This window comes from Pseudorasbora parva, chromosome 2 (assembly GCF_024679245.1).
Source record: "Pseudorasbora parva isolate DD20220531a chromosome 2, ASM2467924v1, whole genome shotgun sequence".
NCBI lineage: Eukaryota > Metazoa > Chordata > Actinopteri > Cypriniformes > Gobionidae > Pseudorasbora > Pseudorasbora parva.
Window position 1 is genome coordinate 2330693 of NC_090173.1, and position 23307 is coordinate 2353999.

General features: G+C 40.4%; 1 pseudogene; it reads right to left on the reverse strand.

The window, feature by feature from the left end:
• Positions 1-2875: 2875 nt before the first annotated feature.
• LOC137090341 (uncharacterized) lies at positions 2876-10511 on the reverse strand (annotated as a pseudogene).
• Positions 10512-23307: the final 12796 nt, after the last annotated feature.

Genomic DNA, 23307 nt, shown 5'->3' on the forward strand with positions numbered 1-23307 from the left:
CTATTGTGAATGGTGACTAAACAAAATGTTGAAGTGTATTTGGAAAGACAGAGCAATCTCATTTAATGTCAGTCATGTGTGGTGGGTGAATATTTATTATGCAATTAAATACACTATTAAGCTTTTTAAAACATGTAAAGCTAAAAACAAAACACACACACACACAAAATAAAAAATAAATAAAAAAATAAACAATTGGACATGGATCTTTAACCTAATATATAAAAACACCTACATATAAAATATCCAATGGCACATTTAATAGCATAATTATCCTTGTGTATCATGAATAAAATTGGTACTTGTGATCATGATTCTATAGAAAGTCCAGCTCCTTAAATAGCATCACAGCAAAAACAGCTGGACTTATTACTGTTTGACTTTAAGTGATTTTTTTTTCTTTTCTGTAAAGGTGCTAATTTAAAGACTCAATGAAGAGTTAAAGGCACAATATGTAAGATTTGATCAGCTATTTTAATTTCAGGACACCGAGCGCTTCATTGCGTCACCTGTCAGTGATGTCATAACCGCGCTACCCTTGATTTCAGTAGAAACCATGGAAACACCAAAGATGCTTTAAAGGTAGGGTAAATATTCAATATGCTTAGCTCAAGTTGATCGCTGTTGTGTTGAATTTCGCAAAATTCAACTTTAGATAACAAAATGCATGTGTAAAAGCCAGTACACCGCATCCAGGAACTTTTTTTAGAGCTAAGTTAGCTTTAGCTGCTACTAATCAACAATGCTTTCATCATGGAAACTCTTACATGCAGAACACTGTATATGTTATGAATCTTACCCGAAATTCATCTTCATTACAGTATAACTGATGTTATTGGAAAAACATGATGCTACCCGTTTTCTTTGCCTTATAAATATAACTAGCTCGTTACCAAATCAAACAAAAATATATTTTAAACTTTACCATTCTAGCTTGATAGTGAGTACTAAAAGACATCTTATCTGTTTATATTCATACTGATAAAGTTAGATGTTTTATTACATGTGATTCTGACATGATGTCACTACATGCACACTGCTCGTCTGAGGTCAATAATGCGTCTTCCAGCTGATTGGTCGGTGAGGCGCGTTCATGTATTTTGGGGGCGTGGCTTTGGAAAGAGCCCAGAAGGGAGAAGGTGGAGTGAATGGAAATAATGAGCTGTCTTTAAAACAGTCCTGAGAGGTCTACAGACACTCAATTTTTATACTTTCTTTTTCAGAGTACTTACTTTTTAATTATGTATTGATATATAAAGAAAGTTTAAACAAGTTTGGAAAAAAAAGTTTTTTAACCAATTCCTACCTCCCCTACCTTTAATATGTAATGCGTTAATATGGCGAAAACCTACATACTGTGTCTTTAAACGCAAAAAAACGTACTGTAAAATATTTTAGAAATCGTTATTTACATTTCTCGTACGTGCATTTCTCAGCTATGCTCGCACGTTCATGTACTAAAGGTACGTTCACACCAAACATGAATAGAGCGTCTGGAGCGATTGATTTCCATGTTAAGTCAATGGAAAGGCGCGTTGACGCGCGTCTGGAGGTCCTGAGGCACGATAGACACGTTTCGTGCTGTGCGATGGACACGATTCCGCCTCGTTCACACAAATAACGCGAATTTGAAGCGAATTGAGCGTCTTGCGCGTGTGGTGCTTTTTGTGCATTCACGCGTTTAAAGCGAATTCGCGTCTACGCCCGAGTTGAAAAATTTGAACTTTGCCGTCAATTCGCGCCGCGTTAACCAATGAGGAGCCTGCTTGCTGCTGCCACGTGATGAGAAACCCTGCATATAATTAAAAAAATACTGATATTTTGTCACTAAATGTAGTTTTAATGCTTTTCAGTTGATAATGTAGTTGTTTAAAGCTAAAATATGTGGTTTACCTAGGATGTTTTACTCATAGACAGAGCTTATTTAAAAAGAACACCCTTGCGTTTTTGGAGTTGTGAGCTCCAGGCGATCTCCGGGCGCTCAGCGCTCGTTAACCCCAGCGAGAGCAGCCTTTCCTCGGCCAGTCCTTCTGGCATTTGCCGCTGGCTCGGATGTCTCTGTAGAGGTTAACATGACATATACTTCGTCTTGTGTACATCTAATGGCCGATCTTTGGTCCAATTAATCTGTTGTTGCCTACCAAATCATTTTGACTGAGGGCAAAGTAAAGTTTCATAACTTTATATTTTATTTAAATATGCATGCAGTGAAGATAATCCAGGTAGTGTGTTGGCTGAACCACATGTGTGGCTGTTAATGCTTAATATATTTCACCTGGAGCGCCTTTAACACGCGTATATTTTGGTTCAAATGCTCGATTTCTACTCGCGTCCAATTAGCTGCGGACGAGCGAATGGATTCAAAACATCAAACTAGACGCCGTAGACGCGATTTTGACGCTCAATTTGCGTTTGGTGTGAACGTAGCGTAACAGAGTTCAACAGAACGTGAGACCATATTTGGCTAACAATGCCTTTGGGAAACGCTCCCCAGAACAGTGTTTGGAGCCTAACATGTCCCGTCAGATGGCTGTTTTTGCTCTTATAAAGCTGATTTATCTAATAGCTTGGACTGTTTATTCATCGGCAGCCTGAAAGTCAGAGGACAGAGCAGTGAGAAACAATGAAACGTGACAATCTCATTGTAAAAGTTTCCACAAATCAAGCACTATCTAAAATCCAAGTAATTTTGCATTGACACAGACGGTTTAAAAAGAAGAAGAAAAAAAACATGTAAATGTTCCATCCCGACTAGGACTTAAAAAAAGTGAGATGTTCTTCAAAAAAGCCGTCATGTGGTTCCGCACAAATATACAAACCTGCTTGAGCCAACAAAAAATACTAACCCAAGATCCTGAATCCAGAAAAATGCATTTAATGTTTGCACAGACTAACAAACTACAATAAACAAGTTGTTACTTAAGGACATTTATTTTAGTATAAAGTGTGATGTCTGCCGTCTAGTCTGTTACTCAGTGTATTATATCTAGCAGACTAAAGAAGTCCTGTTGGGTAAATTACATCGCATCACTTAAACCTGGAGATTGAGGTTAACACTTATGAAAAAATGAAGAGCTGACATTTAGTTTAGCAACAAATAGAATAGAGAATATTTTATGACAATATGTGAACAGTAATTCTACAGTCTTTTTGTAGAGGAAATATATACGTACACGCCGAAATCAAGAGTAGTTTCTGTTGCATTGGGTTGGAAATGTAGGAAACATTACTGTATATTGCTTTTGAATGGTTTGATGTTCATCAAATATGACAGTTCTGTTCATCACGTAATTCCTCCAAACACCAGAGAGATGAGAGCTTCCCGTCTGCTCCTGATATGATGAGCTCATGTTCTGTCATTAATGTTGATTTGTGAAGCTCTTGTTCTTCTTCACAGAGGTGTAAAGTTCATCCTGCGGTTGATCTTCTGTTCATCTGATGGCAGCGTAAGTCACCGTATCATCATGATCCTGAAACAACAGCACAGATTCTGCTCATCAATGTGCTGATGATTATTATCAGAGCATGAGCCTCATTTATCTGAGAGTCAAACTCATATAGATGAGAGAAGTGGACAGTGATGAAGAACAAGGGAATGTGCTGCTGCTATCTACTCACATCGAGGGATTTTACTGGCTTTATATTGACGTAAGTGACCTCAGAATAAGTCACATGATCATCGGTCTGCTCCTAAACATCAGAGAATGAAGTTTAACACACACAGATCAGACACATCTCTCTCACTATAAGATGAGAAGAACACAAAAGCTTTGAGTAAATCCCATTATAGAGCAGACAGTGAATGTAATGTGTGATGGTTGACTCACATTGGCTCGTGCAGCAGGAGGAATGGACATGTTGATCGTCTCATTCGTCCCTTTATGGTCATTCTCATCTTTGACCTTCAGACACACACAGTTCAAACGGACACTTTATTGAGCTTTAGAGACCGTAATCAGATCTAAATCACTGCATTACTGAACTCACCGCCGAGTCGACAGTCCCTCTGGTATTATCTGAAAACAAGTGCCTCGTGAAATTTATGATTTATGATAAAACACACATGAAGAACACAATGTTAACAATAAGATGCTGTTGAACCAGTAGAAATGAATGTTGACTTGATAACTCTGAGAATAGAGGAATAAACCGTTTGAGAGTGTGAGATAATCCACATGTTTCTGGCACGTATTCAGTCTGAGCATGATGTGGTTGTTTGCTGAGATCGGGTTTTAATTGTTCTGAAGGAGTAAATCTGGAACTCACCAGCTCTTTTTCTGCAGATCATCCAGAGAACAGCCAGAAGGAAAACAGCGACTGAAGCGACAGAAATCACTGCGACTGAAGAAGAGATCGAGCTCAGAGTCAGAGACGGGCCAACTATAAAGCCGAAAGCAGAAACCATTGCTCATGGGAATGCGATGGTGTACCTTTAGTAACTTGTGTGTTTGCAGTTGAGGGATCCTCAGAGTTTGTGACTGGTGTTGTTTTATCATCTTGAGCTGTAAAGGATGAATATTCATTCAGATTCATCATTGTATTGCCCATGAGTATGAGGAAAAAGAAGAGGTGAGGTTTATCTGATCTTTTAGCAGTTTAAACTTTACAAAACAGAAGCGAGTAATCCAGCACAAGAAACAGTGTAACGAAACTGCTCAGGCACATATACAACACCAGACAACCAATGCAAACTTATTTAGTAGAATGGGATAAATTAACACACAAGACGACTCTAGCATAATCTGTCATTATATACAGCACATCTAACAGAGGCCTCGTCCACACGAAGCCAGCGCTTTCCTAATCCGATCTTTTTTTCCCCTCGTTACAAGAAATATCTGCGTCCACACGAGATTAAGAAAACTGACTAAAAGCAATGTAGTTTGCATGCCAGGCCAGTGTGTGGCGCTATAATTCTGCCACAGAAATACACTAAAAATGGAGAAGAAGAGTTGTGGCTAGAAGGGGCATAGACTTAATTGCTGCGTTCCACTCCACTTTAAGACACGCACTTGCAAACTTCCCTAAGCACTTCCCCTTGGGGGAATCCCTGCCGCCATTTTGAAGTGCGTTCCACTCCGTGAATTGGACAAGGGAAGTTTGTATGGACAGACCCTTGCTCCCTCGATTTTGACCGAGTCTACTTCATATGTACACTTCAGGCAGCTTCATATACCACAATGCAACGCGATTGTGACGTCACCACATATCACGTTTAATTTACCCCACCACAAACAACTATAACTATTTTTAAAAACATTTAAAACAACCCAAACACATCCATATACATATAGAATGCTGCATTAAACAGTTTCGTAAAGGTAAAAAATAAATAATATATCAACTCCATAGTGGATTCCAAGTGATCAAGGGCTTAGGGCGTTCCAGTTCAGTCCATTTGCAAAGTTTCCGCCAGTAGTGGGCACTCATGCAACGTAGGCATGACGCACATCCGAGTGAACGAGACGGAGGGAAGTTTGCGAGTGAAGGGCATGATAAAAACGAACTGGAACGCAGCAAAAAGCTGTGTCCCAAAGTGAAGGGTGCGCACTTCGAAGGCCATGCACTTCGAAGGCCAGACCAGGCCACGCCTTCAAAGTGCACGAAGTGCACGAAGGGCGAACCGAGGGACAGGGCCCTGTGGAAAGTGCGCGCACTTCACTTTGGGACACAGCTAATATACGTAGACGCCCTATAGACTTACGCTGCCTATTGGAGCGGATGTATCAGCGCGGTGCCATTTTGGATGGGTCTCCAATGCGCCGCCCCTGCATTTATTTCTACTGAGGAAGATGTATTCTCAACTACAATGATCATAACTCCCCGAGTTTTTACCGGATTTCCACACGGTTTGGTTTGTTACAAACTGCAGAGACTTAGTTATGATACAGGACGCTGTCACACATTGAAAAATTCTGCTTTCATGTAGAAAGACTTTGTATTACGAGCTTTAACTAAGACATATGGTAGACTATGACATAGTGATAAATGTATAAATGAATAAATTTTATATTTTAATAAAGAAACAAGTTTGATTGCTCATTTGAATTTATTTCTCTCACACACTCACTCACACACACACACACACACACACACGCACACACACACACACACACACACACACAGAAACACTCAAACACACACACACACACACACACACACACACACACACACACACACACACACACTCCTATATATACTGTACCAGCTCAGAATTATTATTTTTGTAAAGGCCTAAAGTAAACGTTATAACTCCAGGTCATTCCAGCATCTTACATTACCCTGTCAGGCTTGCAACTGGGACTGGGGAGCTAAAATCCTTTAAAAAGAACTGTTCTGCACAGCTCCTTGCGTATGCTTGCACTCTGTAACTCCAGGGTAGTTAATTTTGCGATGTGTTGCAGCCTTACTTTGTGAAATAGGCCTACAGACACCAGAAATGACACAAGCATGAAATGATAATGATATATAAATTGTAAAATAACCTAAATTATTGTTCAATCTTACTTGTGACATGTAATCCCATGCGATCTGGTATCAATATTACGTTATTGTAACCGTAAGCTGCTTAAAATGCGGGCATAATTGCTCGCTCTCCATTGACTCTGAATGCTAGCGTTGAGTGGAGAGACCCAACCAATATGGCGACGACGCTGGATCACGCTCCAGCACATCATGGGGCGTCTACGTATATGATGTCTATGAGAAGGGGTATAGCAGTGGTCGGAGGTGAGGCAATTTTATTATTGTGATAAAATTGTTATTTTATCACAATAAAATAACAATAAAGACATTTGCTCCTTAACAGATGTGTTTTATTAATGCTTACACCTACCCCAACCCAAAACACACCCTTACAATAATGCAGATACGGTCATTAAATGAGGCGATATTGATGTGCGCATGCCCAGAGCCCGTAGCCGTATCCCGTAACTCTTTCACCGTGCTGGACGTAGTGTGATGACATCACCGTTTCAGAAAATATACAGATTCGCTGTACACACGAAAACGGAAGATTGCCATTTTCAGATTTATCCACTCTGGGACCCGGTTTCGAAAAATATCGGATTCATGCTTCTAAAACGACGGATCCGTGTGGACGAAACGCTGATACGGTACAAAATGTATACGTATACAGCTAAACGCGTCTCCGTGTGGACGGGGCCAGAGACTTGGCACATCAAAGAGTGTTTTCTCACCTGAATACTTGACAGTGTATGTGACTGAGGTCTTGAGTTGTTTTCTCTGAGTAACTTCACATCTCCACTCTCTGTTGTGATCTTCATTCAGGAGTGTTGTAGTCAGAGTGATGTTACAGCGATCTGGAGCTGATATCTGATATCTGGAGTCTGTCTGAAGATCAACACCAGTCTGATTCACCCACAACAGCTCAATATCCTCAGAACGGAACCAATAATCACAGGAGAATCCAGTATATGAATACAACTGACAGGAGAGAGTCACAGAGCGGCCTGGACTGATCTCAGTCTGAGAGGATGATGATGATGATGATGAGGATGAGGATGAAGATGATGAAGCTGGAGACACTGAAACACAACACAAATAATCTGTGTTTATTAATCTGTACAAATTATAAACACAACACAAAGAATCTGCCCCTTTAAATTGGCCATATAATCATAAACTCACCATGAAGAACATGCAGATAAACATAATCATAAAGTCCTTCTTGTTGTCCATTCTCATATTGTCTGCAGATGTATAATCCACGATCTTCTATTGTGATGTTGTTGATGTTCAGAGAGCAGTCAGACCCCAGACTCAGTCTCTCATGTCTCTCTGTGTCTTTCTCCTTTATCCCTCCATTAATCAGATCAACAGCTGCTGAATGTCTGAATCTGTTATAGTAGAGCCATGTAGTTGATGTGCAGTCAGAAAGAGCATTATTACAGGACAGACGGACATTTCCACCAGAACTGATGAACACATGATCAACATCCTCTCCACTGGAACCTGAAACACAGAACATCTGACTGATCATTATGTTATTAATAAAAACATAAAACATACAAGCATAAAAAGCAGATTTAAATCATAGATTTTCTTCCACATTTAAAGGTGCCCTAGAATGATTTGAAACAATATGTTAAATTATTCTCTAATATCTACATAGAGGGTATATGGCTTATTTAAGGGCAAAAATTGTCCAGATAGTTGTACAGGTCCATTTATCACCCTATAAATTGTCCCTAGGATGTAATGCTCTGTTTTTGCCTTATTTGGAAGAGTCATGAATATTAATGTTGAGCTCTGCTCTGATTGGCTTATTTCAGCAGCTCACAGCAGTTCAGTAAAGCGGCTCGTGAGTCCTGACAGAACACAGACCGACTGAACGACACTTTAAGCAGAACATCTCAAACGGAGATTGATCAAATACAGCTTACTTGTTTATTACTGTTTTCAGATCATCCGTGCGCGAGAAAGAGCTCACGTTCGTGCAGTTGCCAGATTTCAGAATTAAATCCCCCAAACAGAGCTTTTCTGTGAAAAAAACGTATGCTATCCGGTGTTTTACCTAAACATGTCCAATCTCTTTCTCGCGCGCGGATGATCTGAAAACACCAATAAACAAGTAAGCTGCATTTCAGCAATCTCCATTGACTATCGTTTTAACTTATATGGTGGAAAAGGTGACGTTTGCTAGAAGGATCGCGTGAACGATCTGTAAGCAAAGTATCTACGGTTGTATTTTGTAATACAAAATAATATTACCCTTTGTCATTAGACACACTATTTAGTTTTGTATTGTACTTGGAGTTTCCTGTTGTTACTGTACTAGACCTTGTGTTATCTAGACAATGCTGTCTCTCTAAGAAACGTTCAGTTTAATCAGAAATTGTTTAAACAGTCAATAAGTGGACAAATTACTTTTTTAATGGTAAATGGACTGCATTTATATAGCGCTTTTATCCAAAGCGCTTTACATTTTTGCCTCACATTCACCCATTCATACACCGACGGCGATGTCAGCCATGTAAGGCGCCATCCAGCTCGTCGGGAGCAGCTGGGGTTAGGTGTCTTGCTCATGGACACCTCGACACTTGGTCAGGTGGAACCGGGGATTGAACCACCAACCTTCTGGTTTGTAGACAACCTACATGAACCACTGAGCCACTGCCGCCCCTTACTGCTTATCGCACCAATTACTTACTGCTTGCAGGAATATAGTCGCCACTTTCTTTAGTTTAAGATGCTGAGGCCATGTCCACACTTTTCTCTCCGTTTTGGCCTTCCGTCCACACTGAGACAGCGTTTTAAGTCACTGAAAACGTATCGTTTTGAAAACGCTCTCCAAAGCGGATAAATTTGAAAATGCCGTCTTCGCGTCGTAGTGTGGACTGTGAAAACGGAGGCTTTTTAATACGATGACGCATTTTTAGCCATGTGATGCAGTCATGTGACCAATTCACGCCGTATTTATTTGGCACGTCTCCCAGTCTACATTTTCACTTGCTTTTAGCACTTTATATTCATGTGTTACTCGCAGCAACAACTCCACCTCACTGTCGGCTCATTTAAAAAACTCAGTGCCTTTTCTCGACATTGCCGCAAAATTTCAAAGAGTAAATAAACGAGTAGCGGAAATGACGCAAGTCGAAGCGTCTTGGATTTGCTCATGCGCAGAACGGGGATGTAAGCGTTTTCAGACGTTTCAGTGCAGATGAACATTTTTTGGAAAACGATTGAAAATGATAGTGTGGGCGCGGAGCGTTTTTAGACGATAACTCCGTTCTTAAATTTATCTGGATTAGTGTAGATGTAGCCTGAGTGAAGCTTGCTTGAAATGGGCCGAACAAACGGACGTTTTGTTGTGTTACCCGAATATAATAAACCTCAACCATGTGTCATGAGAGCTGTTTTTGCTATCTTCGAGTGTCTTGTTTACCATCAGTAGTTTTTGTTTTACAAGATTTACATAAGAAGTAGGAGGCAAGGATGTTTGAGACTCACAGTGATGTCCATTGACTGAACTCTTATTATTTCACTATGGAAAGGTTAATTCAATTTTTCATTCTAGGACACCTTTAATGCAAACACACTCTCCAGAATGATCTATTGTTCTTCATCCGAGAGCTGCTCAGATCACTCACACACTCTTCATATGAAGATCATTTCTCATCCTCAGATGTTTGACTGACTCTATGTCCAGTATCAGGAATAATACAGTATGATCTGTGTGTATCAACACAAAACTCTGAGATCACAGCGTGAATAAACTGATCATGATCAGATGAACTCTTTCCAGACTAACACACTAAATGTCTTTAGAGAAAATACAGATGTGTTTACCTGAGAGAAGAGAAGAGAGAACGATCAGTCCCAGCAGACACAGATCACACTTATCAGCCATTTTCTGTTTCTGTCCGTCTTTCTGTTCTTTATATAGACACATCTCTTCCTTTATCATCATCAGCTCCTCCTGTAGTTGTGAACTTCCTCTGAAGTTGTGAAGAGTGTTGAAATCCGGCTAGAGCTGTTATTAGTGACACTAGACCAGTGCCTGACAGAGAAGTGTTGCTTCGCTTAAATTCAGTAGATGTGTTTTTCATTCATTAATAAATGTAAATTACAGTAGATGTATACTGTAATAGGAACTGTCCCATCTTATGGTGATGTGCCATACCCTAACCATAACCATAACCCAATAGAGAGCAGGCTTTGACAGGCCAACGGTTGTGAAAGATGAGCTTCAGTGTGATAAAGTGCATACTGTTAACCCCACTGGCTCAACACTGTGAGTATAGGCTCGACACGAGAGCGTTACTGTTAGTTTCACTTCTTTATTTCAGAAGTTCCTGTGTCCAGTGTCTCTAAAGAAGATATGAACTGTCTTCAGGGAGAGTTTAACACATGGATTATAATGTGCTGCTTTACTCTCTCCAGCCCTGAGGAAATATATCAGATCCTTTATCGTCTCTGAGAGCGTTAGATTGCATGGGATCTGATCGGGGAAGTTATTTTACTGGACATGTAATGAAAGCTGTGTGTTTAGTTAACCTCAGGCATTACCTCCACAGGGTTTACACACCACAGAGATCCAAATGGTCAGAAGGTCGAATGACTCCATAAATACCACAACAAAAAAATAAAAAACTGAAAATAATAATTTATTTTCAGTTATGTTGAACAAGTTTACGGCTTACAGCCATGTCAACTTCCTGTATGTAAACACTTTAAGGTCCATAAAACATGTGCATGGCTATAGTCACACATCAGTTGAGTGATAATAATGTTTATTATGTCCAGACTTTAGCATTGCTGAAATCTGGGAGCGCCCCCTAGTTTCCAACATATGACTAATAACGATGAAAATATATCTGAAGAGTTAGATCTGGAACGCATTTCAATCAATAAATGAAACAATTCTCAGTCAGATCTGCATCATTGAGTGAGACTTGGCCTGTTCATCAAATGCACAGAAGATGAGTTCAAAAGCTAAACTAGAGATTTTAAATATGTTTCTGTAAATCTCATTTTCTAATTGAAAGATCAAATTATGTATTTTATTTATGCATACTGCTGGTAAATATACTAGTTATACGGACGTTTTGTTACCTTTCCTTTAATTTATCCAGACCACGTTTAAATTCCACTTCCGTATCACAGTGTTAGTGAAGAATCTGGAGATCAAATGAGACCTGCCCACTTAATATCTGACCCTGAGAAATGAGACCGTATTTATCACTCGCACTTCTGACATGAGTTTATCATGTGTTGTCATTTGTATGTTCTGGGGTTTATCCTCCACCCCTCTTTTCCCATCTCAGGATAACCAAAAATTAGGGATGGCTGACGCGAAACTGACGTTTCGAAGCTGTGTCGAGATCCCGAAGCGCAGATGTTTGGAAAAACTGCTCCGGACTGTGATTCGACTCACCCATGTCACGTGACTAACGCTAACTGAAGCACCGAAGTGTTTCATCAGGTGCGCCTGTCGAAACTGCTTTGATTGCAAAGGGCGGGAACAAACCGCACAGTCACACATCTGAATGAACCTAATTCCCCACAGTTTAAAAGTGAAGGTAATCCATCTTCACCTCGTGGGTTTAGTGAGAGGAGATACATTTTGTGATAGCAGCGATTTTGTGATAGTAGTGAGATTTATAGTAAGCTTTGGTTAGTTATGTTTAGGCTAGATTTAAATGAGATAAATTGACTGATAGGTATTGACAGTGACAGATAGTTAGTATAGATATAGACTAGTGACACATTCATATAGGCAAAGTTAGATAGTGCCAGATAGCACAGCATAAGATAGAAATAGAGAATTATATAGATATAGATTATTATATATAGAGAGAGATTAATAGTTGATATATAGATATGGAGGCTCAACATAAGAGATGTCGTACATCTGTGGTGTGGGAGCATTTTCATTTGGAAACCCCAAATAAAGTGAGATGTATGATTTGTGATAGGCAGCTAGCCTACTGCAATAGTACATCATCAATGATGCGCCATTTGAGGAGCAGTCATCCTGCCATTTTGGAGGGTGCAGAGGATGGTAATATTCCCCCTGTACCTAGGCCTGCTACTGACACTGCTGGGCCGTCTAAGCAAGGTATGCATTGTTTGAAATATCATTCAGATAAAGTCACAAAGTGTTGTCTGGACATGTTTAGAAAGTCTATAGTTTTAAAAAGGCTTAGGCTATTCCTGTAGGTCAACCACCCCTACAAAGTAATGTACTAATCACAACTCCCAATTGTGTTAAACACAGCGTTACTGTGAATATTGAAATATATCACTTCACAAACGTAGCTACTGTATTCATTGAAAAACATGTATAGGCCTACATATGATTAACCATTTGACAGCCAACCAGCCCTAATTGTTGTAGTTCTATATTCAGCTTGTTCTGTGTCTGTCAGATCATAAACTTTAGCAAACTTGTTTGTCTAGAAAGGTTTCCAAATAATGTAATAGCTTGTAATATCTGTGCACTATTTCTATATTTTTTCTGCACTTTCAAATTTAAAGAGTGAAATTGCTCCTCTGACAAGTTTTGAGTATGACATTATTGAAGAATCATTGTCATTACTGCAACCCTTTAAACTAGCAACAACAGAGTTGTCAGAGGAACAGAGGGTGTCAGCTTTGAAACTTATACCTCTCTACAGGATGTTGCAGCACAAACTTGCTCAGAAAAAAGGACTTGCAACACATGAATCAACTATACAATTAGGAAGGCCACAATGACCATTCTATGTAATTGGCTATAAATGTCATATTGGTGTCAATAATATAATTCATATGTTTTGCTCGTGTCAGGATCACATCTGCAAGAAGGTCTGCACTCCAGATGTGGGGGGTATGAGTCCTTCAGAGCCATGGCACTTGCCACACTGCTGGACCCAAGGTTTAAAAATGTTGCTTTTGGAAATGCTGCCAAAGCCCAGGAGGCTGAAAAGAACATCACACTGGAGTGCGCTTCGCTGATGCGTTTAAACACAGCAACTTCTGGTGAGCAGTTTCAGTCTTCATCTAACTTTATGGAGATATGTCATGTGAATACTTATGTCACTTATACTTCATATATGCTGTCAGTGTGTGTATGTATGCTTTGTAACTAATTGTTGATTTATTTTTTCATTCAGAGCCACAAATGTCAACATCAGGCCCATCATCATCATCATCATCAACACCAGCAGAAACCCAGGACAGTTTATGGGAACTGTTCGATAGCCGTATCCGTGAAACCCAGACGACACACAGTGCAACAGCTGTTGCAACATTAGAAGAGAAAAAGTACCTGAAGGACTGAATTCACAACAAGAAGGCTACAGGTTACAAAACCAAGTAGTTGTCAGACAGATGTTAGAACCTTTTTTCTTTTTTTCATGGATCACTGTCAAGGTTATTTCAGAACAATACATGCAAGTGTCCACTAGATGGCGTCATGGAGCTGGGTGTCGGGTGTTGTTTCGAAGCTTCGGCACATTTGCTTCAACTGTTTCAGTGCTTCACGAAGCCTCGGTCTGCCCATCACTACCAAAAATTCCTCAGTGTTCAATTATTGCATGGTTATTCAGAAGTTGTTCAGGTATCTCACACACAATGAAGCATCATCAGTGAAATGATTCCTTGTCATGGTCGGTAGATCCACTGTCTCATTCTAGTCTCATGTGTGGTGTGTGTGTGTGACTCTCGTTATGTTTTTTGTTCTGGCGGGTGTGGTCTCTCATTATCCCAATCAGCGGCAGGTCATCATATCAACCTACTCAAAGGGTTAGTTCACCCAAAAATGAAACTGATGTCATTAATGACACTAATGTCGTTCCACACCATAAGTCCTCCGTTCATCTTCACACACAGTTTAAGATATTCTGCGGCAGCTGCATGTCATCATATCAGCCTACTTAAAGGGTTAGTTCACCCAAAAAATGGGTTGTGAATCAGCGTATTGATTCATGATTCGGATCGCGTGTCAAACTGCTGAAATCACGTGACACTGGCAATCCGAATCATTGATAATGGATCAAAAAAACGTCGATAACACCTAGAATATCTAAATCAACTGCAGGCGGTCAATCTTTTTCCTATTTAGCTCCTAAACTGTGGAATAGTCTTCCTAGCATTGTTCGGGAAGCAGACACACTCTGTCAGTTTAAATCTAGACTAAAAACACATCTCTTTACTATGGCATACACACAGATCATTTTTAACTTTCATTATTCAAATCAACTGACTGATTGTTAGGCTGCATTAACTAGGTCAGCCGGAACCGGGAACACTTCCCATAACACCTGATGTACTCGTTACATGTTACATACGCTAATGTTAGTCTCTCTGTTTATCCCGGATCCAGGCCATGTCCGGATCGGATGGTGGACCTGCACCTGGACATGACCAGCTCATCCTGGAGTGTCTGCTGAGCCGTGTCAGTTGGTGTCTCCTCTGAAATTTGCCTCACCGCAAGTCATGCTCAATAAACCCATTTCCGGCGAAATAACTCCGATCTTTCATGTATTCATACTCTTGTGTAATCGACGCACCATCCTAAATAAACCCGTCTCTTCCGGGATACCCTGAAATTTTGAATAATCCAATCTAATATGATTTCTGACCTGTAAGGTTGCCAGAATAATAATCTTACACGGTGTGTTAATAGGCCAGAGGAGAACTGGCACCCCGACTGAGTCTGGTTTCTCCCAAGGTTTATTTTTCTCCATCATGCCCTGATGGAGTTTTGGTTCCTTGCCACTGTCGCCTTTGGCTTGGCTTGCTCAGTTGGAGACACTAACATTATGATCATTATGGGCTAGAGAGGAGCAATTAATTGACTGATAGAAAACTACTCTGTATGTGTTTGTAACTTTTCTCATTTGATTGTTTGTTCATTTGTTGTTGGATAAGTGTGTCTGTGTAGTGCAGAGGTGTGTATTATTAGTTTTGGTATATTCTCTCGGTGTGTGTGGGAGTTAGCATTTGTTGAGTTAGCATTTGTTTGGTCATTGCCACGTTGGGAGTGAGTTTGTTGGGGGCGTTCCCAGCTGCTTTCAATAACGATACTCAAGTGAGTATAAATAGCGTGATAGTCCGCGGCAGCGGAAGCGGCAATGTGAAGCCCTCCTTGTGTGAAGACCTACGAGTGTAAAGACCTCAACTCTTCCCTGTGCAAGACCTACGAGTGTAAAGACTTCAACTCTTCCCTGTGCAAGACCTACAAATGCAACTCCACCCGAGCAAGGACCCCGGCAAGGCACTTGAGTATCATCTTGCTTTTCATTATTTGTGTTCGGTTCTTTTATAATTCCTACCTGGCCTTTTCTCTGATCTGTATTCACCATGTGCTTTCAAATCTCAACTATAACTACTAGCACTCGTAAATCACGCTCTGTACGCACGAGACGCCGTAATCCTAATAATTTGCGCTATATCCTAACATCCTCTGCTACTTTACTCTCTATTCCAATTGGTCTCTGGAATTGCCAGTCGGCTGTAAACAAAGCAGACTTTATTTCATCTATTGGGACTCATTCTCAGCTCAGCCTCATGACCCTAACTGAGACCTGGATCAAACCAGAGGACACTGCCACTCCTGCAGCCCTCTCAACCAATTATACTTTTTCACACACTCCTCGGCCTATTGGGAGGGGTGGGGGTACTGGTTTGCTTATCTCAAATGATTGGAAATTTGATCCATTACCGTCTCTACCGGCCAATTCATTTGAATCGCACTCAATCACTATTACTCACCCTGTTAAAATCCATGTGGTAGTGGTCTATCGTCCTCCAGGTCACCTCTGTAACTTTGTGGAGGAGTTGGATGTGTTACTTTCTAGCTTCCCTGAGGATGGCACTCCACTGATTCTGCTTGGTGACTTCAACATCCATCTTGATAAACACCTAGCTGCAGACTTCAGCACTCTACTGACTTCATTTGACCTTAAGTTAGTATCTACTACGGCTACTCACAGATCAGGTAACCAATTAGACCTGGTCTACACACGCAACTGCTCCACGGACAACACTTTAATTACTCCATTACACACCTCAGACCACTTTCTCATCACTCTTAACCTCATACTGACTCCTGATACAACATGTACTCCTACACAGATTACCTTTCGGCGTAATCTACGCTCACTCTCTCCCTCTTGCCTATCCACTATGGTTCCATCTTCACTCCCTCCACCTGCTCAGTTCTCAGCACTGGACACTAACAGTGCTACCGACACTCTTTGCTCCACTCTAACATCCTCCTTAGACAGTTTTTGCCCCCTTTCATCCAGACCAGCCCGCCCCACCCCATCTGCCCCCTGGCTGTCTGAAGTTCTCCGTGAACATCGCTCTGGACTCAGGGCGGCAGAGAGGAAATGGCAGAAATCTAAAAACAATACTCACCTTGCCTTGTATCAGTCTCTTCTCTCTTCTTTCTCTACAAATGTCTCCACTGCTAAAGCAACATACTACCACAACAAAATCAACAATTGCTCTGACTCTCACCAACTCTTTAAAACATTCTCCTCTCTCCTTTGTCCTCCTCCTCCCCCTCCTTCATCAACTCTTACAGCTGATGACTTTGCATCATTTTTCACAAACAAAACAGCTCTCATTAGCAAACAGTTCTCCTCATCACTAACTGACACGCACATCTCAACAACTAACATGAACACGCTTCCATCCTTCTCTCCGCTCTCCGAGGCAGATATTTCTAAACTCATCCTTTCCAATCACCCTACTACCTGTCCACTTGATCCTATACCCACTCACCTCCTTCAGGCTATTTCTTCTTCAATCACTCCTGAACTCACTCACATTGTCAACACTTCTCTTCACACAGGAACCTTTCCCACAGCATTTAAGTAGGCTCGGGTAACCCCACTGCTTAAGAAACCCTCTCTGAATCCAGCACTTTTAGAAAACTACCGACCGGTATCCCTTCTGCCTTTCATCACAAAGACCCTTGAGCGAGTTGTGTTCAATCAACTCTCTATGTTTCTTGAACGGGACAACCTCCTAGACAACAACCAATCCGGCTTCAAAAGCGGCCATTCGACTGAGACTGCCTTGCTCTCGGTAACTGAGGCCTGAGACTGGCAAAAGCAGCTTCCAAATCCTCAGTGCTCATTCTGCTGGATCTGTCTGCTGCTTTTGACACAGTTAACCACCAGATCCTCCTGTCAACACTTAAGAAGACGGGGATCTCAGGATCTGCTCTCCAGTGGTTCAGGTCTTACCTCTCTGGTAGGTCCTACAGGGTGTCATGGAGAGGTGAAGTGTCTAAGTCACATCATCTAGCTACTGGGGTTTCCCAGGGCTCAGTCCTTGGACCACTTCTCTTCTCGATCTACATGTCATCATTAGGTTCTGTCATTCAGAAACACGGCTTCTCCTATCACTGCTATGCTGATGACACTCAACTCTACTTCTCATTTCAACCAGATGATCCTACAGTCAGTGTTCGTATCGCTACCTGTCTGACAGACATTTCTGACTGGATGAAAGAGCATCATCTTAAACTCAATCTTGCAAAGACAGATTTACTTGTTTTCTCAACCAACCCAGCACTTCATCAAAATTTCTCCATTCAGCTTGGTTCATCGACCATAACTCCATCAAGGACAGCAAGAAACCTTGGAGTTGTGATTGATGACCAGTTAAACTTCACTGACCACATTACTGCAACAGCCCGGTCCTGCAGTTTTGCTTTATACAACATTAGAAAGATCAGACCCTTCCTATCAGAACAGGCTGCACAACTCCTGGTTCAAGCTCTTGTTCTCTCCAGACTGGACTATTGTAATGCTCTTCTGGCTGGGCTTCCAGCATGCACTATCAAACCCTTGCAGCTGATCCAGAATGCAGCGGCGAGAGTGGTCTTTAATGAGCCGAAGAGAACGCATGTTACGCCTCTCTTCATCAAACTGCACTGGTTGCCAATGGCTGCTCGCATCAAATTCAAGGCACTAGTTATCGCCTACAAAACAACCACTGGCTCTGCACCAATATACCTAAATTCACTTGTTCAGACTTACACACCCTCCAGAAGCTTGCGTTCTGCAAGTGAGCGGCGCCTCGTGGTTCCATCCCAAAGAGGCATGAAATCGCTCTCATGGACATTTTCCTGGACCGTTCCCACCTGGTGGAATGACCTGCCGATCTCAATTCGTGCTGCCGAGTCTGTAGCCATTCTTAAAAAACATCTTAAGACACATCTTTTCCATTTGCACTTGACCAATACAGAATAGCACTTACTGATCACCACAGCAACGACCAAAAAGCACACACTCCTGGATCATATCGACGTCTCTCATCCGGATTTGTGCCTTCAGGCGGGTATGTTACATAGTTATCATAACTATCAGAATCCAGTGTTCTGTATATTGCGTACGTGAGTTTTTGTTGTAGATGGCTATTGCTGCGCGTTTAGCTAGAATACAAAACCAACCCATTGGGCCACTGAATCTGCATTAACGACAACAGCTGGGGCAACAGCCTTAGTCCTAATGGGTTGTTATCATAGCTATCAAAATCCAGTGTTCGGCACTTTGCGTACGTGAGTTTTTGTTGTAGATGTCTTAAAAAAAAAAAAAAAAAAAAAATTGTTGTGTATTGTGCTAATTAATTGAGATTTCTTACAGCTCTTTTGTTGGCCTTGTCTGTTCCGTTGCTTCTATTACTCTCCCCTTTTTTGTAAGTCGCTTTGGATAAAAGCGTCTGCTAAATGATTAAATGTAAATGTAATGATCAAAGTTATTCAACTAATAATACAAATAAAATTATTGATTCTATGGACTATAGTGCAGATCTGCCAACATTGTCGCTATATGATAGATTAAAATAAGCTGATAACATCACTGTTTTCTCCAGAACGACTGTACAGCCAGATCTCATTTTGATGCAATATTGTCCTGTTTGACACTGTGAAGCTGCTTTGACACAATCGTGATTGTAAAAGCGCTATATAAATAAAGTTGATTGATTGATTGATCGATTCACTGATTCATAACGTTTGAATCTTTATTTGAGGATTGAACACAAACACTGTCCATGTCCAGAAAGGGAATAAAAACATCATCACAGTAGTCCATATGAGACATCAGTGGGCTAATTAGTCTCTTGAAGCATCCAAAATACATTTGGGTCCAAAAATAACAAAAACTATAACGTTATTCAGCATTGTCTTCTCTTCCGTATAGTGTGCATACACTTGCATACCACTGCATGAAAAGTGGGATTTTCGTCCCCGTAAACGGCCGGAAATCTCCCTGATTTTCGACAATTAACGTCAGTTTACAGCCTGTGCACGTCGCGTTCGTCTGTGCCACATATTGACGGAAACGAACCATGACGTATGTGGAGCTTGCGGAGGCATGCTGGCGCCGGCGCTAATGGCTCTAATTAGCATATGAATAGCAGCTCTGGGCGGCGCCTTGCTTGAATTTCCTCACTCAGTATTGGTTGAAATTACTACATTGACACAAGAAATATCACTCGTGATTGGTTGGCAGATCTGTTACTATTGGTCAACCTGGGTAATAAATTAATAAATTTAAACCCCCAAATTATAATAATTTTACCCATATAAAATTATGATTTGCATATTATTTTTTAATTGTATATATTCATATTCATGTGATATGCTATTATGTTTTATATTCATGTCATTGTTATCCTATGGATTACGCTATTATAACCATCAAGGACATTCATTTATTGAGGAAAGGAAAATATGCCAGGGACGTGCAGTTTATTCAAAGAAAGAGCTTTATTAGAACAAACACAAACACACAACCAAATGCAAAACGTTTGAGATCTGCCCACACAACAATAGGAAGCTCACGAGAAGCCCAAAATCCTACAGCACAATGAAGTCTCTGTTTTCCGCTTCAGAGCTGTAGGTAACTAGCGCCATTCTGTCTGTTTTAAGTCCATTTTTCAGATGTCTGTCGTGCGTTGCCCTGTACTTTGGAATCGCCTCTAATCTCGACTGCAGCGTGGCACAGAGCTCGGCGAGCTCCTGGCTGGTCAAACAGTCCATCCAAACACCGCGCGAACGATGCCGTCTTCCTCATCAGGTCTATGGTAGCGCACTTCCAAAGGCCCACCTCATCCTCAGCTAACACACGCTTTCTTGCTTGTAGCAGCTGTAAAAACAAACAATAAAGACAATCAGTATTGCGCGATGTACTGCGTAAAATGCACCTGAAAAATAGTCACACTGACCAAAAACGGATCTAATCTAATAAATCTTACCCTCTTCTTAATCGACTCAGAGCTGAACTCTTCACAGCTTCTGCTTGCGATGCAAGAACTGGATGTTTGTACCTGAAGCTCCTGCGTACTGTCTCTATGTCTTACATGCAGCTGGAAAACAATTAAATGAGTGTTATGACGAAGTTGTGAAGACGGCGTACTGCTTCCTGTAAAATGACCAGAAAAAGAAAACACTTTTATAAAGCAACTTACATTTGTTCTTTTACAAGGCTAATTTCAGCTTGTGCTGCTTAAAAAGCTTTGCTTTAGGTTACTTTAGCTTAGATAACAGTCTTACCGCAATCTTAGGACTGGTCTTCTCTTAGGCACTCGTCTTCTCTTCTTAAAGTTAGTATCTTCCACACAGTTTTTCGACTCCAAAGCAAGCAACCTATCATCTATGGACAGCAACCTGGAGATTACTAAAGTGAACTGCTCGTTAAAATCGGCAGCAAACTGAGCAAGCTGACGAGATAGCCCAATGATTGCATTCAGCTGTGTCTTCCCGCCGGTGTTACGGATCAACTGGGGATCATGTTATCTGGGGACGGGCGCGTGCACGTAGCTAGTTTTACCTGGATTTACAGCAGATGTTAGACGAGGACAGATTCGTCACAGCGGATTTTCCACTGAACAGATTTAAAACGCTTTCCACATTATTGGTAAATGTTAGCATAATATCAGGCTCTGTGTTTTCCTCTGTCGCTGCTTTGCTGTATGTTTCAAACGCAGTTTAAGGGAATTTTTAATGTGGTTTCATTTCACAACACAGACCACGCCCACATTTTGTTACATTCTTTTCAATGAAAGTCGTATCCAATGACAATTACATTCAATAAATTACATTGTGCCGTATTAGTATCGGAATTTTTATTTTATTTTTAATAACTATTGTTTTTGTAAGCTGATATACAAGATTTGGGGGGACATTCTGCATTTGAAAGTTTGAAAGGGTTTTAAATCTTCTAAATAAAGTAAAATGATTCAAAATCAAGTAATTTATATATGCCAAAGTCAACTTTAAACATATACAATGTAATTTCCAAACAGCAAAATTGTGGCCAGTGAAAATGCTGAGTGGCTAGTAACTTTGGAAAACCACTAGCCACGGTGGCCGGTGAGCAAAAAAGTTAATGTCAACCCCTGTATATATATATATATATATATATATATATGTATATATATATATGTATATATATATGTATATATATATGTATATATATATGTATATATATATATATGTATATATATATATATATATATATGTATATATGTATATATATATATGTATATATGTATATATATGTATATATATATGTATATATATATGTATATATATATGTATATATATATGTATATATATATATATGTATATATATATGTATATATGTATATATATGTATATATATATATATATATGTATATATATATATATATATGTATATATGTATATATATATATATATATATGTATATATATATATAGTGCCGTTAAAATTAATTTGCGTTAACACGTTAATTTTGACAGGCAATGATATATGATATATAAAGTTTGCTGATGTATGACGCCGCTTATTAGCAGGAGACCGCAATGATTGGTAAAAGTTGCGGTGATTGGTCAAAATTGCGAGTCGCACTGAATTCACGGGGACTGATTGCAAATGACACACAATAAATAATCTAGAATACTTTCATCAAATATATAAATTCAAGCTTAAGTTTAAGATTTTACAATTAGGCTATACTGAGCCTGATCTATCTAAGAGATTTTTTTAGAAGGAAGTTAATACCTTTTAGAAAAATGTCACATGGGTTAAAACTCCTGCTACCCTGATTTGCATTTGTATAGCTCACAGCATGTTCATTTACATGTTAAAGCCTCCCCTGGAGTTAAGGGAAGGGGGGTCTTGGGGGAGACAACTGCCAAGCAAGGCCCACGTCAATTTCTGACAATTCACGGCAGTTTTCGGTGTCGCCTGCAAACTGCCGTGTACAGTCGTAAACCTGATCTTCCACGACAATCTACAGTGCCGCTTACTGACGAAAATCCCACTTTTCATGCAGTGTACGCTCTCTGACTAAATATAAAATATCTTAAACTGTGTGTGAAGATGAACTTACGGGTGTGGAAGGACATTAGGGTGAGGAGTTGATGACAGACATTTCATTTTTGGGTGAACTAACCCTTTAATGCCTTCTCTCCCTCTCCATGTTGTCAGATCGTTGTTTGAGTCTCCCGTGCCTGTTTCCTGTGTGCTGGACTCTGGATTCGTCATCGCCGATCTCACCACGGACTCACCTTCACTTCACAGGATTGACCATCTCAGTCCCTGCGTCACTCTCTCCTGCTGTCTGTGTTCCCGCTCCACTGCCTCCGTGCTGGAGTATACAAACAGGATCACCTCAGATCCATGCTCCTGAAATCTTCTTCTTTGGGTTTTAAAGGCAGCTTGCATCCTTGATGTTGCATTACTGCCATCTCATGTCCTATTTTTTCCATGTCTTTTATTATGTCTATTCTCTGTAATTCATATTTTGAACAAATAAGCCCATGTTCTACAGTCTCAGCTCTCTGGCACTGGTC